The following is a 14901-nucleotide window of genomic DNA, read 5'->3' on the forward strand; positions in this document are numbered from 1 at the left end:
TTCGCAGTTTGAAATTACGACTTTTTATACCGAAAATATACCAATTACTGAAAGCGGCGATGGATCACATTTTGCCCAAACACTCCCTGCAGTTTTAAAAAAATCCCAAACATCCCAAATTCGACGCTTGAGTCATATTTTGTAGCCAAATTCTGGCTCTCTGCACGTATTCGCAGTTTGAAATTACGACTTTTTATACTGAAAATATGCCAATTACTGAAAGCAGCGATGGGTCACATTTTGCCCAAACCCCCATGCAGGTTTCATAATATCCCAAATATCCCAAATTCGACCTTTGAGCTATATTTTGGAGCCGAATTCTGGCTCTCTGCACGTATTCCCAGTTTGAAATTACGACTTTTTATACTGAAAATATGCCAATCACTGAGAGCAGCGATGGGTCACATTTTGCCCAAACCTCCCTGCAGCTTTCAAAATATCCCAAACATTCCAAATTCGACGCTTGAGACATATTTTGGAGTCAAATTCGGGTTCTCTGCACGTATTCGCAGTTTAAATTTATTTCATTTTATACCGACAATATGCCAATTACTGAGAGCGGCGATGGGTCACATTTTGCCCAAACCCCAATGCAGTTTTCAAAATATCACAAACATCCCAAATTCGACCCTTGAGCTATATTTTGGACCCAAATTCTGGCTCTCGTAAGTATTCCCAGTTTGAAATTACGAATTTTTATCCTGAAAATATTCCAATCACTAAAAGCAGCGATGGGTCACATTTTGCCCAAACCCCCCTGCAGTTTTCAAAATATCCCAAATATCCCAAATTCGGCGCTTGAGACATATTTTGTAGTCAAATTCGGGCTCTTTGCACGTATTCGCAGTTTGAAATTATTTAACTTTATTTCGACAATATGCCAATTAATGAGAGCGGCGATGGGTCACATTTTGCCCAAACCCCCCTGCAGTTTTCAAAATATCGCAAACATCCCAAATTCGACCCTTGAGCTATATTTTGGAACCAAATTCTGGCTGTCTGCAAGTATTCGCAGTTTGAAATTACGACTTTTTATACCGAAAGAATGCCAATTACTGAGAGCAGCTATGTATGACATTTTGCCCAAACCCTCCCTGCAGTTTTCAAAATACCCCAAACATCCCAAATTCGACCCTTGATCGTAATTTTAGAGCCAAATTCTGACTCTCTGCACGTATTCGCAGTTTGAAATTACGAATTTTTATACTGAAAATAAGTCAATAATTAAAAGCAGCGATAGGTCACATTTTGCCAAAACCCCCGTGCAGTTTTCGAAATTTCCCAAACATCCCAAATTCGACCCTTGAGCTATATTTTGTAACCAAATTCTGGCTCTCTGCACGTATTCGCAGTTTGAAATGACTACTTTTTATACGGAAAATAAGCCAATTATTGAGCGCGGCGAAGGATCACATTTTGCAGAGAGTGATGCAGAGGCTGAAGAGAGTGATGCAGAGGCTTAAGAGAGGGATGCAGAGGGTCAAGAGAGGGATGCAGAGGCTCAAGAGAGGGATGCAGAGGCTCAAGAGAAGGATGCAGAGGCTCAAGAGAGGGATGCAGAGGCTCTTGATAGTGATGCAGAGGCTCAAGAGAGGGATGCAGAGGCTCATGTGAGGGATGCAGGAGTTCAAGAGAGGGATGCAGAGGCTGAAGAGAATGATGCAGAGGCTGAATTTTGGAGCCAAATTCTGGCTGTCTGCACGTATTCGCAGTTTGAAATTTCGAATTTTTATACCGAAAAAATGCCAATTACTGAGAGCGGCGATGGATCACCTTTTGCCCAAACCCTAACTGCAATTTTCAAAATATCCAAAACATAACAAATTCGACGCTTGAGCAATATTTTTTAGCCAAATTCTGGCTCTCTGCACGTATTCGCAGTTTGAAATTACGACTTTTTATACCGAAAATATACCAATTACTGAAAGCGGCGATGGATCACATTTTGCCCAAACACTCCCTGCAGTTTTCAAAATATCCCAAACATCCCAAATTCGACGCTTGAGTCATATTTTGGAGCCAAATTCTGGCACTCTGCATGTATTCGCAGTTTGAAATTACGTCTTTTTATACTGAAAATATGCCAATTACTGAGAGCGGCGATGGATCACATTTTGCCCAAACCCTCCCTGCAGCTGCCAAATATCCCAATCATCCCAAATTCGAACTTTGATCCTAATATTGGAGCCAAATTCTGACTCTCTTCACGTATTCGCAGTTTGAAATTACGACTTTTTATACCGAAAATATACCAATTACTGAAAGCGGCGATGGATCACATTTAGCCCAAACACTCCCTGCAGTTTTAAAAAAATCCCAAACATCCCAAATTCGACGCTTGAGTCATATTTTGTAGCCAAATTCTGGCTCTCTGCACGTATTCGCAGTTTGAAATTACGACTTTTTATACCGAAAATATGTTAATTACTGAGAGCGACGATGGATCACATTTTGCCCAAACCCTCCCTGCAGTTTTCAAAATATCGCAAACATCCCAAATTCGACCCTTCAGCCTCATTTTGGAGCCAAATTCTGGCTCTCTGCACGTATTCGCAGTTTGAAATTACGACTTTTTATACTGAAAATATGCCAATTACTGAAAGCAGCGATGGGTCACATTTTGCCTAAACCCCCATGCAGGTTTCATAATATCCCAAACATCCCAAATTCGATCCTTGAGCCATATTTTGGAGCCGAATTCTGGCTCTCTGCACGTATTCGCCGTTTGAAATTACGACTTTTTATACCAAAAATATGCTAATTACTGAGAGCAGCGATGGATCACATTTTGCCCAAACCCTCCCTGCAGTTTGCAAAATATCCCAAACATCCAAAATTCGACCCTTGAGCTATATTTTTGAACCAAATTCTGGCTTTCTCCACGTACTCGCAGTTTTAAATTACGAATTTTTATACCGAAAATATAACAATTACAGAGAGCGGCGATGGATCACATTTTGCCCAAACCCTCCCTGCAGCTTGCCAAAAATCCCAATCATCCCAAATTCGACCTTTGATCCTAATTTTGGAGCCAAATTCTGACTCTGTTCACGTATTCGCAGTTTGAAATTACGACTTTTTATACCGAAAATATACCAATTACTATAAGCGGCGATGGATCACATTTTGCCCAAACACTCCCTGCAGTTTTCAAAATATTCCAAACATCCGAAATTCGACGCTTGAGTCATATTTTGTAGCCAAATTCTGGCTCTCTGCACGTATTCGCAGTTTGAAATTACGACTTTTTATACCGAAAATATGTTAATTACTGAGAGCGACGATGGATCACATTTTGCCCTAACCCTTCCTGCAGTTTTCAAAATATCCCAAACATCCTAAATTCCAAGCTTGAGCCATATTTTGGAGCCATATTCTGGCTTTCTGAACGTATTCGCAGTTTGAAATTATTTCATTTTATACTGAAAATATGCCAATTACTGCAAGCAGCGATGGGACACATTTTGCCCAAACCCCCCTGCAGTTTGCAAAATATCCCCAACATCCCAAATTCAACTCTTGAGCCATATTTTGGAGCCAAATTCTGGCTCTCTGCAAGTATTCGCAGTTTGAAATTACGACTTTTTATACTTTTTTTTTGAGATATATACAAGAGTTGTTACATTCTATTACAGCCAAAAGTACGCGTAGCGTTTCGGGCAGGTCCCTTGAATACGATCCCCTGCCGCGAAGACTCGTTTTTTCCTCCAAGTACACATTTTACTGTTGCGTAAACAGAGGTTACAGTTAAGGAATTGCGCCTAGTAAATCCTCCTAGGCCAGGATACGAACCCATGACATAGCGCAAGCGGAACGCCAGGCAGGTGTCTTACTATAACACGGAGACTGTAAATCCAAAATCCATATACAAAAAATATGCTAATTACTGAGAGCAGCGATGGATCACATTTTGCCCAAACCCTCCCTGCAGATTTCAAAATATCCCCAGCATCCCAAATTCGACCCTTGAGACATATTTTGAAGCCAAATTCTGGCTCTCTGCACGTATTCCCAGTTTGAAATTACGACTTTTTATACCGAAAATATGCCAATTACTGAAAGCAGCGATGGATCACATTTTGCCCAAACCCTCCCTGCAGTTTTCAAAATATCCCAAACATCCCAAATTCGACCCTTGAGCTATATTTTGGAGCCAAATTCTGGCTCTCTGTACGTATTCCCAGTTTGAAATTACGAATTTTTATACTGAAAATATGCCAATCACTGAAACCAGCGATGGGTCACATTTTCCCCAAACCCCCATGCAGTTTTCAAAATGATCCAAACATCCCAAATTCGAAGCTTGAGACATATTTTGGAGTCAAATTCGGGCTCTCTGCACTTATTCGCAGTTTGAAATTATTTCATTTTATACCGACAATATGCCAATTACTGAGAGCGGCGATGGGTCACATTTTGCCAAAACCCCCTCTGCAGATTTCAAAACATCCCAAACATCCCAAATTCGATCCTTGAGCTATATTTTGGAGCCAAATTCTGAGTCTCTGCACGTATTCGGAGTTTGAAATTACGAATTTTTATACTGAAAATATGCCAATAACTAAAAGCAGCGATAGGTCACATTTTGCCCAAACCCCCCTGAAACAAATAGTTTATTGAAAATGAAGTGTTTAAGGTTAATTTCTAATCAATTTGTGTTTGCATCATTTTTATCGTATATTTAATGAATTAATAGCAATAAACTGAAAATTCACAAAAACGTGGAAAAACAGCAAAATATTGCCTAATTCGATGATATTTTGTTTATATCACATAAAGGAAAAGGGGATGTAAACGTCAAAATATTGCTGAATTCGATGATTTTTAGTACGAAACAAAATGTAAGAAAATTTGCTTAAAATGCAATATTATGCGAAAATCTGAGATTTGAAGGCCAAATCACATATCGTGATACTACATAAAATAGTATCGAAAAATTGTTAAAAATGAATATATTTACGTAATATCAAACTACATGAAAAACGTGAAAAAAGTCATTATTATACCAAATTTGAGGATTTTAACTTCGTATCATAGAGCGACGTTTCGTATTTTTTAGACCCTAGAAAACACGTATAAAGATGTTGCTTCCAATACAAATGATAAAAATCAATGTGTTGTCATTAAAATTAACTAAAACTTTCCTGATTTTTGCTTTATATTACCGATGGAAGATGTACACGTAAAACCGCTCTAATCCGGCTGAAACGTCGATATATGCAATAAAAAGAGAACTTCTCCCCTTTCTCAGTATTTTAACGAGAAACAAATAGTTGATTGAAAATGAAGTGTTTAAGGTTAATTTCTAATAAATTATGTGTTTGCATCATTTATATCGTTTTTTTAATGAATTAATAGCAATAAACTGAAAATTCACAAAAACGTGGAAAAACAGCAAAATATTGCCTAATTTGATGACATTTTGTTTATATCACATAAAGGAAAAGGGGATGATAAACGTCAAAATATTGCTGAATTCGATGATTTTTAGTACGAAACAAAATGCAAGAAAACTTGCTTAAAATGCAATATTATGCGAAAATCTGATATTTGAAAGCCAAATCACATATCGTGATACTACATGAAATAGTATCGAAATATTGTTAAAAATGTAACATTATTTGCGTAATATCAAACTACATGGAAAACGTGAAAACAGTCATTATTATACCAAATTTGAGGATTTTAACTTCGAATCATAGAGCGACGTTTCGTATTTTTTAGGCCCTAGAAAACACGTATAAAGATGTTGCTTCCAATACAAACGATAAAAATCAATGTGTTTTCATTAAAATTAAGTAAAATTTTCCTGATTTTTGCTTTATATTACCGATGGAAGATGTACACGTAAAACCGTTCTAATCCGGCTGAAACGTCGATATATGCAATAAAAACAGAACTTCTCCCCTTTTCAATATCTTACTCAGTATTTTAACGAGAAACAAATAGATGATTGAAAATGAAGTATTTAAGGTTATTTTCTGATCAATTATGTGTTTGCATAATTTTTCTCGTATATTTAATGAAATAATAACAATAAAATGAAAATTCACAAAAACGTGGAAAAACGGCAAAATATGGCCTAATTTGATGATATTTTGTTTAAATCACATATAGGAAAAGTGGATGACAAAGGTCAAAATATTGCTAAATTCGATGATTTTTAGTACAAAACAAAATGAAAGAAAACATGCTTATAAATGCAAAATTTGCGAAATTTTGAGATTTGAAGGCCAAATCACATATCGTGAGAAAACATGAAGTAGTATCGAAATATTGGTAAAAACGAATATATATACGTAAAATCACACTACATGAATAACGTGAAAAAAGTCACTATTTTACCATATTTGAGGATTTTAACTTCAAATCATAGAGCGAGGTTTCGTATTATTTAGATCCAAGAAAAGACATATGACAATGTTGTTTCAAATACAAATGATAAAAATCAATGTGTTTTCATTAGAATTAACTAAAATGTTCCTGATTTTCCGTTTATATTACCGATGGAAGATGTACACGTAAAACCGCTCTAATCCGGCTGAAACGTCGAAATATGCAATAAAAAGAGAACTTCTCCCCTTTCTCAGTATTTTAACGAGAAACAAATAGTTGATTGAAAATGAAGTGTTTAAGGTTAATTTCGAATAAATTATGTGTTTGCATCATTTATATCGTTTTTTTAATGAATTAATAGCAATAAACTGAAAATTCACAAAAACGTGGAAAAACAGCAAAATATTGCCTAATTTGATGACATTTTGTTTATATCACATAAAGGAAAAGGGGATGATAAACGTCAAAATATTGCTGAATTCGATGATTTTTAGTACGAAACAAAATGCAAGAAAACTTGCTTAAAATGCAATATTATGCGAAAATCTGATATTTGAAAGCCAAATCACATATCGTGATACTACATGAAATAGTATCGAAATATTGTTAAAAATGTAACATTATTTGCGTAATATCAAACTACATGAAAAACGTGAAAACAGTCATTATTATACCAAATTTGAGGATTTTAACTTCGAATCATAGAGCGACGTTTCGTATTTTTTAGGCCCAAGAAAACACGTATAAAGATGTTGCTTCCAATACAAACGATAAAAATCAATGTGTTTTCATTAAAATTAAGTAAAATTTTCCTGATTTTTGCTTTATATTACCGATGGAAGATGTACACGTAAAACCGTTCTAATCCGGCTGAAACGTCGATATATGCAATAAAAACAGAACTTCTCCCCTTTTCAATATCTTACTCAGTATTTTAACGAGAAACAAATAGATGATTGAAAATGAAGTATTTAAGGTTATTTTCTGATCAATTATGTGTTTGCATAATTTTTCTCGTATATTTAATGAAATAATAACAATAAAATGAAAATTAACAAAAACGTGGAAAAACGGCAAAATATTGCATAATTTGATGATATTTTGTTTAAATCACATAAAGGGAAAGGGGATGATAAAGGTCAAAATATTGCTAAATTCGATGATTTTTAGTACAAAACAAAATGAAAGAAAACATGCTTATAAATGCAAAATTTGCGAAATTTTGAGAGTTGAAGGCCAAATCACATATCGTTAGAAAACATGAAGTAGTATCGAAATATTGGTAAAAACGAATATATATACGTAAAATCACATTACATGGGATGCAGGGGCTCAAGAGATTGATGGAGAGGCTCAAGAGAGTGATTCAGAGATTTACAAGAGTGATGCAGAGGCTGAAGAGAGTGTTGCAGAGGCTCAAGAGAGGGATACAGAGGCTGAAGAGAGTGATGCAGAGACTCAAGAGAGTTATGCAGAGGCTCATTAGAGTGATGCAGAGGCTTACGAGAGTGATGCAGAGGCTCAAGAAAGGGATGCAGAGGCTTAAGAGAGTTATGCAAAGGCTCAGGAGAGGGATGCAGAGGCTCATGAGAGGGATGCAGGAGTTCAGGAGAGGGATGCAGAAGCTTAAGAGAGTGATGCAGAGGCTGAAGAGAGTGTTGCAGAGGCTCAAGAGAGGGATGCAGAGGATGAAGAGAGTGATGCAGAGGCTTAAGAGAGTGATGCAGAGGCTGAAGAGAGTGTTGCAGAGGCTTAGGAGAGGGCTGCCGAGGCTCAAGAGATTGATGAATACTCTCAAGAGAGTGATGCAGAGGCTCAAGAGAGTGATGCAGAGGCTCAAGAAAGTGATGCAGTGGCTCAAGAGAGTGATGCAGAGGCTTAAGAGAGGGATGCAGAGGCTCAAGCGAGTGATGCAGAGGGTCACGAGAGTGATGCAGAGGCTCAAGAGAGTGATGCAGAGGCTCAAGAGAGTGATGCAGAGGCTCAAGAGAGGTATGCAGAGGCTTTAGAGAGTGATGCAGAGGCTCAAGAGAGTGATGCAGAGGCTTATGAGAGGGATGCCGATGCTCAGGAGAGTGATGCACAGGCTCAAGAGAGGGATGCAGAGGCTCAAGAGAGTGATTCAGAGGATTACGAGAGTGATGCAGAGGCTTATAGAGTGATGCAGAGGCTTAAGAGAGGGATGCAGAGGCTGAAGAGAGTGATGCAGAGGCTTAAGAGAGGGATGCAGAAGCTCAAGAGAGTGATGCAGAGGCTGAAGAGAGTGATGCAGAGGCTTAAGAGAGGGATGCAGAGGCTCAAAAGAGGGATGCAGGGGCTCAAGAGAGGGATGCAGAGGCTCAATAAAGGGATGCAGGGGCTCAAGAGATTGATGGAGAGGCTCAAGAGAGTGATTCAGAGGTTTACAAGAGTGATGCAGAGGCTGAAGAGAGTGTTGCAGAGGCTGAAGAGAGTGTTGCAGAGGCTCAAGAGAGGGATACAGAGGCTGAAGAGAGTAATGCAGAGACTCAAGAGAGTTATGCAGAGGCTCATTAGAGTAATGCAGAGGCTTACGAGAGTGATGCAGAGGCTCAAGAAAGGGATGCAGAGGCTTAAGAGAGTTATGCAACGGCTCAGGAGAGGGATGCAGAGGCTCATGAGAGGGATGCAGGAGTTCAGGAGAGGGATGCAGAAGCTTAAGAGAGTGATGCAGAGGCTGAAGAGAGTGTTGCAGAGGCTCAAGAGAGGGATGCAGAGGCTCAAGAGAGTGATGCAAAGACTCAAGAGAGTTATGCAGAGGCTCAAGAGAATGATGCAGAGCCTTACGAGAGTGATGCAGAGGCTCAAGAGAGGGATATAGAGTCTGAAGAGAGTGATTCAGAAGCTAAGGAGAGTGATGCAGAGGCTGAAGAGAGTGATCTAGAGGCTTAAGAGAGGGATGCAGAGGCTCAAGAGAGGGATGCAGAGGATCAAGAGAGGGATGCAGGGACTCAAGAGAGGGATTCAGAGGCTCAATAGAGGGATGCAGAGGCTCAAGAGAGTGATGCAAAGGCTCAGGAGAGGGATGCAGAGGCTCATGAGAGGGATGCAAGAGTTCATGAGAGGGATGCAGAGGCTCAAGAAAGGGATGCAGAGGCTTAAGAAAGTGATTCAGAGGCTCAAAAAAAGATGCAGAGGCTTAAGAGGTTGATGCAGAGGCTCAAGAAAGTGATGGAGAGGCTAGGAGAGGGATGCAGGGGCCCAGGAGAGTGATGCAGATGCTCAAGAGAGGGATGCAGAGGATGAAGAGAGTGATGGAGAGGCTCAAGAGAGGGATGCAGGGGCCCAAGAGAGTGATGCAGAGGATTAGGAGAGTGATGCAAAGGCTGAATAGAGGGATGCAGAGGCTCATGAGAGGGATGCAGGAGTTCAAGAGAGGGATGCAGAGGCTCATGAGAGGGATGCAGGAGTTCAAGAGAGGGATGCAGAGGCTCAAGAGAGTGATGCAGAGGCTTAAGAGAGGGATGCTGAGGCTCCAGAGAGGGATGCAGAGGCTAAAGAGAGTGATGCAGAGGGTGAAGAGAGAGATGCAGAGGCTTAAGAGAGTGATGCAGAAGCTCAAAAGAGTAATGCAGAGGCTCAAGAGAATGATGTAGAGGCTTAAGAGAGGAATGCAGAGGCTCAAGAGAATGATGCAGAGGCTCAGGAGTGTGATGTAGAGGTTCAAGGGAGTGATGCAGAGGCTCAAGAGAGTGATGCAGAGGATCATGAGAGTGATGCAGAGGCTCAAGAGAGTGATGCAGAGGATCAAGAGAGGTAAGCAGAGGCTTAAGAGAGTGATGCAGAAGCCGAAGAGAGTGATGCAGAGGCTTAAGAGAGTGATGCAGAGGCTGAAGAGAGTGTTGCAGAGGCTCAAGAGAGAGATGCAGAGGCTCAAGAGAGTGATGCATAGGCTAAAAAGAGTTGTGCTGAGGCTCAAGAGAGAGATGCAGAGGATCATGAGAGTGATGCAGAGGCTCAAGAGAGTGATGCAGAGGATCAAGAGAGGTAAGCAGAGGCTTAAGAGAGTGATGCAGAGACTCAAGAGAGTTATGCAGAGGCTCATTAGAGTGATGCAGAGGCTTACGAGAGTGACGCAGAGGCTCAAGAGAGGGATGCAGAGGTTTAAGAGAGTGATGCAAAGGCTCAGGAGAGCGATGCAGAGGCTCATGAGAGGGATGCAGGAGTTCAAGAGATGCACTAAAATGTTCCTGATTTTTGGTTTATATTACCGATGGAAGATGTACACGTAAAACCGTTCTAATCCGGCTGAAACGTCGATATATGCAATTAAAACAGAACTTCTCCCATTTTCAATGACCTACTCAGTATTTTAACGAGAAACAAATAGATGATTGAAAACGAAATATTTAAGGTTATTTTCTGATCAATTATGTGTTTGCATAATTTTTATCGAATATATAATGAATTAATAACAATAAATTGAAAATTCACAAAAACGTGGAAAAACGGCCTAATTCGATGATAATTTGTTTAAATCACATGAAGGAAAAGGGGATGAAAAAAGGTCAAAATATTGCTAAATTCGATGATTTTTAGTACCAAACAAAATGCAAGAAAACTTGCTTAAAGATTCAAAATTTGCGAAATTCTGAGATTTGAAGGCCAAATCACATATCGTGAGAAAACATGAAGTAGTATCGAAATATTGGTAGAAATGAATATATATACGTAAAATTACACTAAATGAATAACGTGAAAAAAGTCACTATATTACCATATTTGAGGATCTTAACTTCAAATCATAGAGCGAGGTTTCGTATTATTTAGATCCAAGAAAAGACATATGACAATGTTGTTTCAAATAAAATGATAAAAATCAATGTGTTTTCATTAGAATTAACTAAAATGTTCCTGATTTTCCGTATATATTACCGATGGAAGGTGTACATGTATAACCGCTTTAATCCGGCTGAAACGTCGATATATGCAATAAAAACAGAACTTCTCCCCTCTCCAATATCTTACTCAGTATTTTAACGAGAAACTAATAGATGATTGAAAATGAAGATTTAAGGTTATTATCTGATCAATTATGTGTTTGCATAATTTTTCTCGTATATTTAATGAAAATAAACTGAAAATTCACAAAAACGTGGAAAAACGGCAAAATATTGCCTAATTCGATGATATTTTCTTTATATCACATAAAGGAAAAGGGGATGATAAACGTCAAAATATTGCTGAATTCGATGATTTTTTGTACGAAACAAAATGCAAGAAAACTTGCTTAAAATGCAATATTATGCGAAAATCTGAGATTTGAAGGCCAAATCACATATCGTGATAATACATGAAATAGTATCGAAATATTGGTAAAAAAGAATATATTTACGTAATATCAAACTACATGAAAAACGTGAAAAAAGTCATTATTATACCAAATTTGAAGATTTTAACTAAGAATCATAGAGCGACGTTTAGTATTTTATAGACCCTAGAAAAGACGTATAAAGATGTTGCTTTCAATACAAATGATAAAAATCAATGTGTTTTCATTAAAATTAACTAAAATGTTCCTGATTTTCGGTTTATATTACCGATGGAAGATGTACACGTAAAACCGTTCTAATCCGGCAGAAACGTCGATAATGCAATTAAAACAGAACTTCTCCCCTTTTCAATATCCTACACAGTATTTTAACGAGAAACAAATAGATGATTGAAAATGAAGTATTTAAGGTTATTTTTTGACCAATTATGTGTTTGCATAATTTTTATCGTATATATAATGAATTAAAACCAATAAACTGAAAATTCAGAAAAATGTGGAAAAACGGCTTAATTCGATGATATTTTGTTTTTAAATCACATAAAGGAAATGGGGATGAAAAAAGGTCAAAATATTGCTAAATTCGATGATTTTTAGTACAAAACGAATACAAGAAAACTTGCTTAAAGATGCAAAATTTGCGAAATTCTGAGATTGAAAGGCCAAATCACATATCGTGAGAAAACATGAAGTAGTATCGAAATATGGTAAAAACGAATATATACGTAAAGTTACACTACATGAATAACGTGAAAAAGTCACTATATTACCATATTTGAGGATCTTAACTTCAAATCATAGAGCGAGGTTCGTATTATTTAGATCCAAAGAAAAGACATGACAATGTGTTTCAAGTACAAATGATAAAAATCAATGTGTTTTCAATAGAATTAACTAAAATGTTCCTGATTTTCCGTATATATTACCGATGGAAGATGTACACGTAAAAACCGCTCTAATCCGGCTGAAACGTCGATATATGCAATAAAAACAGAACTTCTCCCCTTTCCAATATCTTACTCAGTATTTTAACATGAAACAAATAGTTGATTGAAAATGAAGTGTTAAGGTTAATTTCTAATCAATATGTGTTTGCATTATTTTTATCGTATATTAATGAATTAATAGCAATCAACTGAAAATTCACAATAACGTGGAAAAAACAGCAAAATATTGTCTAATTCGATGATATTTTGTTTATATCACATAAAGGAAAAGGGGATGATAAACATCAAAATAATGCTGAATTCGATGATTTTAGTACGAAACAAAATGCAAGAAAACTTGCTAAAATGCAACATAATGCGAAAATCTGAGATTGGAGGACAAATGACATATCGTGAGAAAACATGAAGTAGTATCGAAATATTGGTAAAAACGAATATATATACGTAAAATCACACTACATGAATAACGTGAAAAAGTCACTATATTACCATATTTGAGGATTTTAACTTCAAATCATAAGCGAGGTTTCGTATTTTTAGATCCAAGAAAAGACATATGACAATGTTGTTTCAAATACAAATGATAAAAATCAATGTGTTTTGAATTAACTAAAATGTTCCTGATTTTCCGTTTATATTACGATGGAAGATGTAGACGTAAAACCGCTCTAATCCGGTTGAAAGTCGATATATGCAATAAAAACAGAATTTCTCCCCTTTCAAATATCTTACTCAGTATTTTAACGAGAAACTAATAGTTGATTGAAAATGAAGTGTTTAAGGTTAATTTCAAATCAATTATGTGTTTGCATCATTTTTATCGTATATAATGAATTAATAGCAAAATTGTATCCCCTTTTCTGAATTAAGCCTCTACATCACTTTTTTGAGCCTCTGCATCACTCTCTTGAACTCCTGCATCCCTCTTATGAGCCTCTGCATCCCTCTCCTGACCCTTTGCATCACTCTCGTAAGCCTCTGCATCACTATACTGAGCCTCTGCATACCACTCCTGAGTCTCTGCATCACTCTCTTGAGCCTGCAGCATCCTCTCTTGAGCTCTTGCAACACTCTCTTGAGCCTCTGCATCACTCTCGTAAGCCTCTGCATCACTATACTGAGCCTCTGCATAACACTCTTGATTCTCTGCATCACTCGCTTGAGGATCTGCATCTCTCTCTTGAGCCTCTGCAACACTTCTTCAGCCTCTGCATCACTTTCTTAAGCCTCTGCATCCCTCTCTTGAACCCTGCATCCCTCTCATGAGCCTCTGCATCGCTCCCTGAGCCCTTTGCATCACTCTCTTAAACCTCTGCATCCCTCTCTTGAGCCTCTGCGTCACTCTCGTAAGCCTCTGCATCACTCTAATGAGCCTCTGCATAACTCTCTTGAGTCTCTGCATCACTCTCTTAAGCCTCTGCTTACCCTCTTGATCCTCTGCATCACTCTCTTGAGCCTCTGCATCACTCTCATGATCCTCTGCATCTCTCTCTGAGCCTCAGCACAACTCTTTTTAGCCTATGCATCACTCTCTTGAGCCTCTGCATCTCTCTCTTGAGCCTCTGCAACACTCTCTTCAGCCTCTGCATCACTCTCTTAAGCCTCTGCATCACTCTCTTCGGCTCTGCCACTCTCTTAAGCCTCTGCTTACCTCTCTTGATCCTCTGCATCACTCTCTTGAGCCTCTGCATCACTCTATGATCCTCTGCATCACTCTTGAGCCTCTGCATCACTCCCTTGAACCTCTACATCACACTCCTGAGCCTCTGCATCATTCTCTTGAGCCTCTGCATTCTCTCTAAGCCTCTACATCATTCTCTTGAGCCCTGCATTACTCTTTTGAGCTTCTGCATCACTCTCTTAAGCCTCTGCATCTCTCTCTTCACCTCTGCATCACTCTCTTTAGCCTCTGCATCCCTCTCTGGAGCCTCAGCATCCCTCTCTTAAGCCTCTGCATCACTCTCTTGAGCCTCTGCATCCTCTCTTGAACTCCTGCATCCCTCTCAATGAGCCTCTGCATCCCTCTCTTGAACTCCATGCATCCCTCTCATGAGCCTCTGCATCCCTCTATTCAGCCTTTGCATCACTCTCCTAATCCTCTGCATCACTCTCTTGGGCCCCTGCATCCCTCTCTGAGCCTCTCCATCACTCTCTTCATCCTCTGCATCCCTCTCTTGAGCATCTGCATCACTCTCCTGGGCCCCTGCATCCCTCTTCTAGCCTCTCCATCACTTGTCTTGAGCCTCTGCATCAACCTCTTAAGCCTCTGCATCTTTTTTTGAGCCTCTGAATCACTTTCTTAAGCCTCTGCAGCCCTTTCTTGAGCCT

The sequence above is a fragment of the Procambarus clarkii genome, chromosome 2 (assembly GCF_040958095.1).
Source record: "Procambarus clarkii isolate CNS0578487 chromosome 2, FALCON_Pclarkii_2.0, whole genome shotgun sequence".
Classification (NCBI taxonomy): Eukaryota; Metazoa; Arthropoda; class Malacostraca; order Decapoda; family Cambaridae; genus Procambarus; species Procambarus clarkii.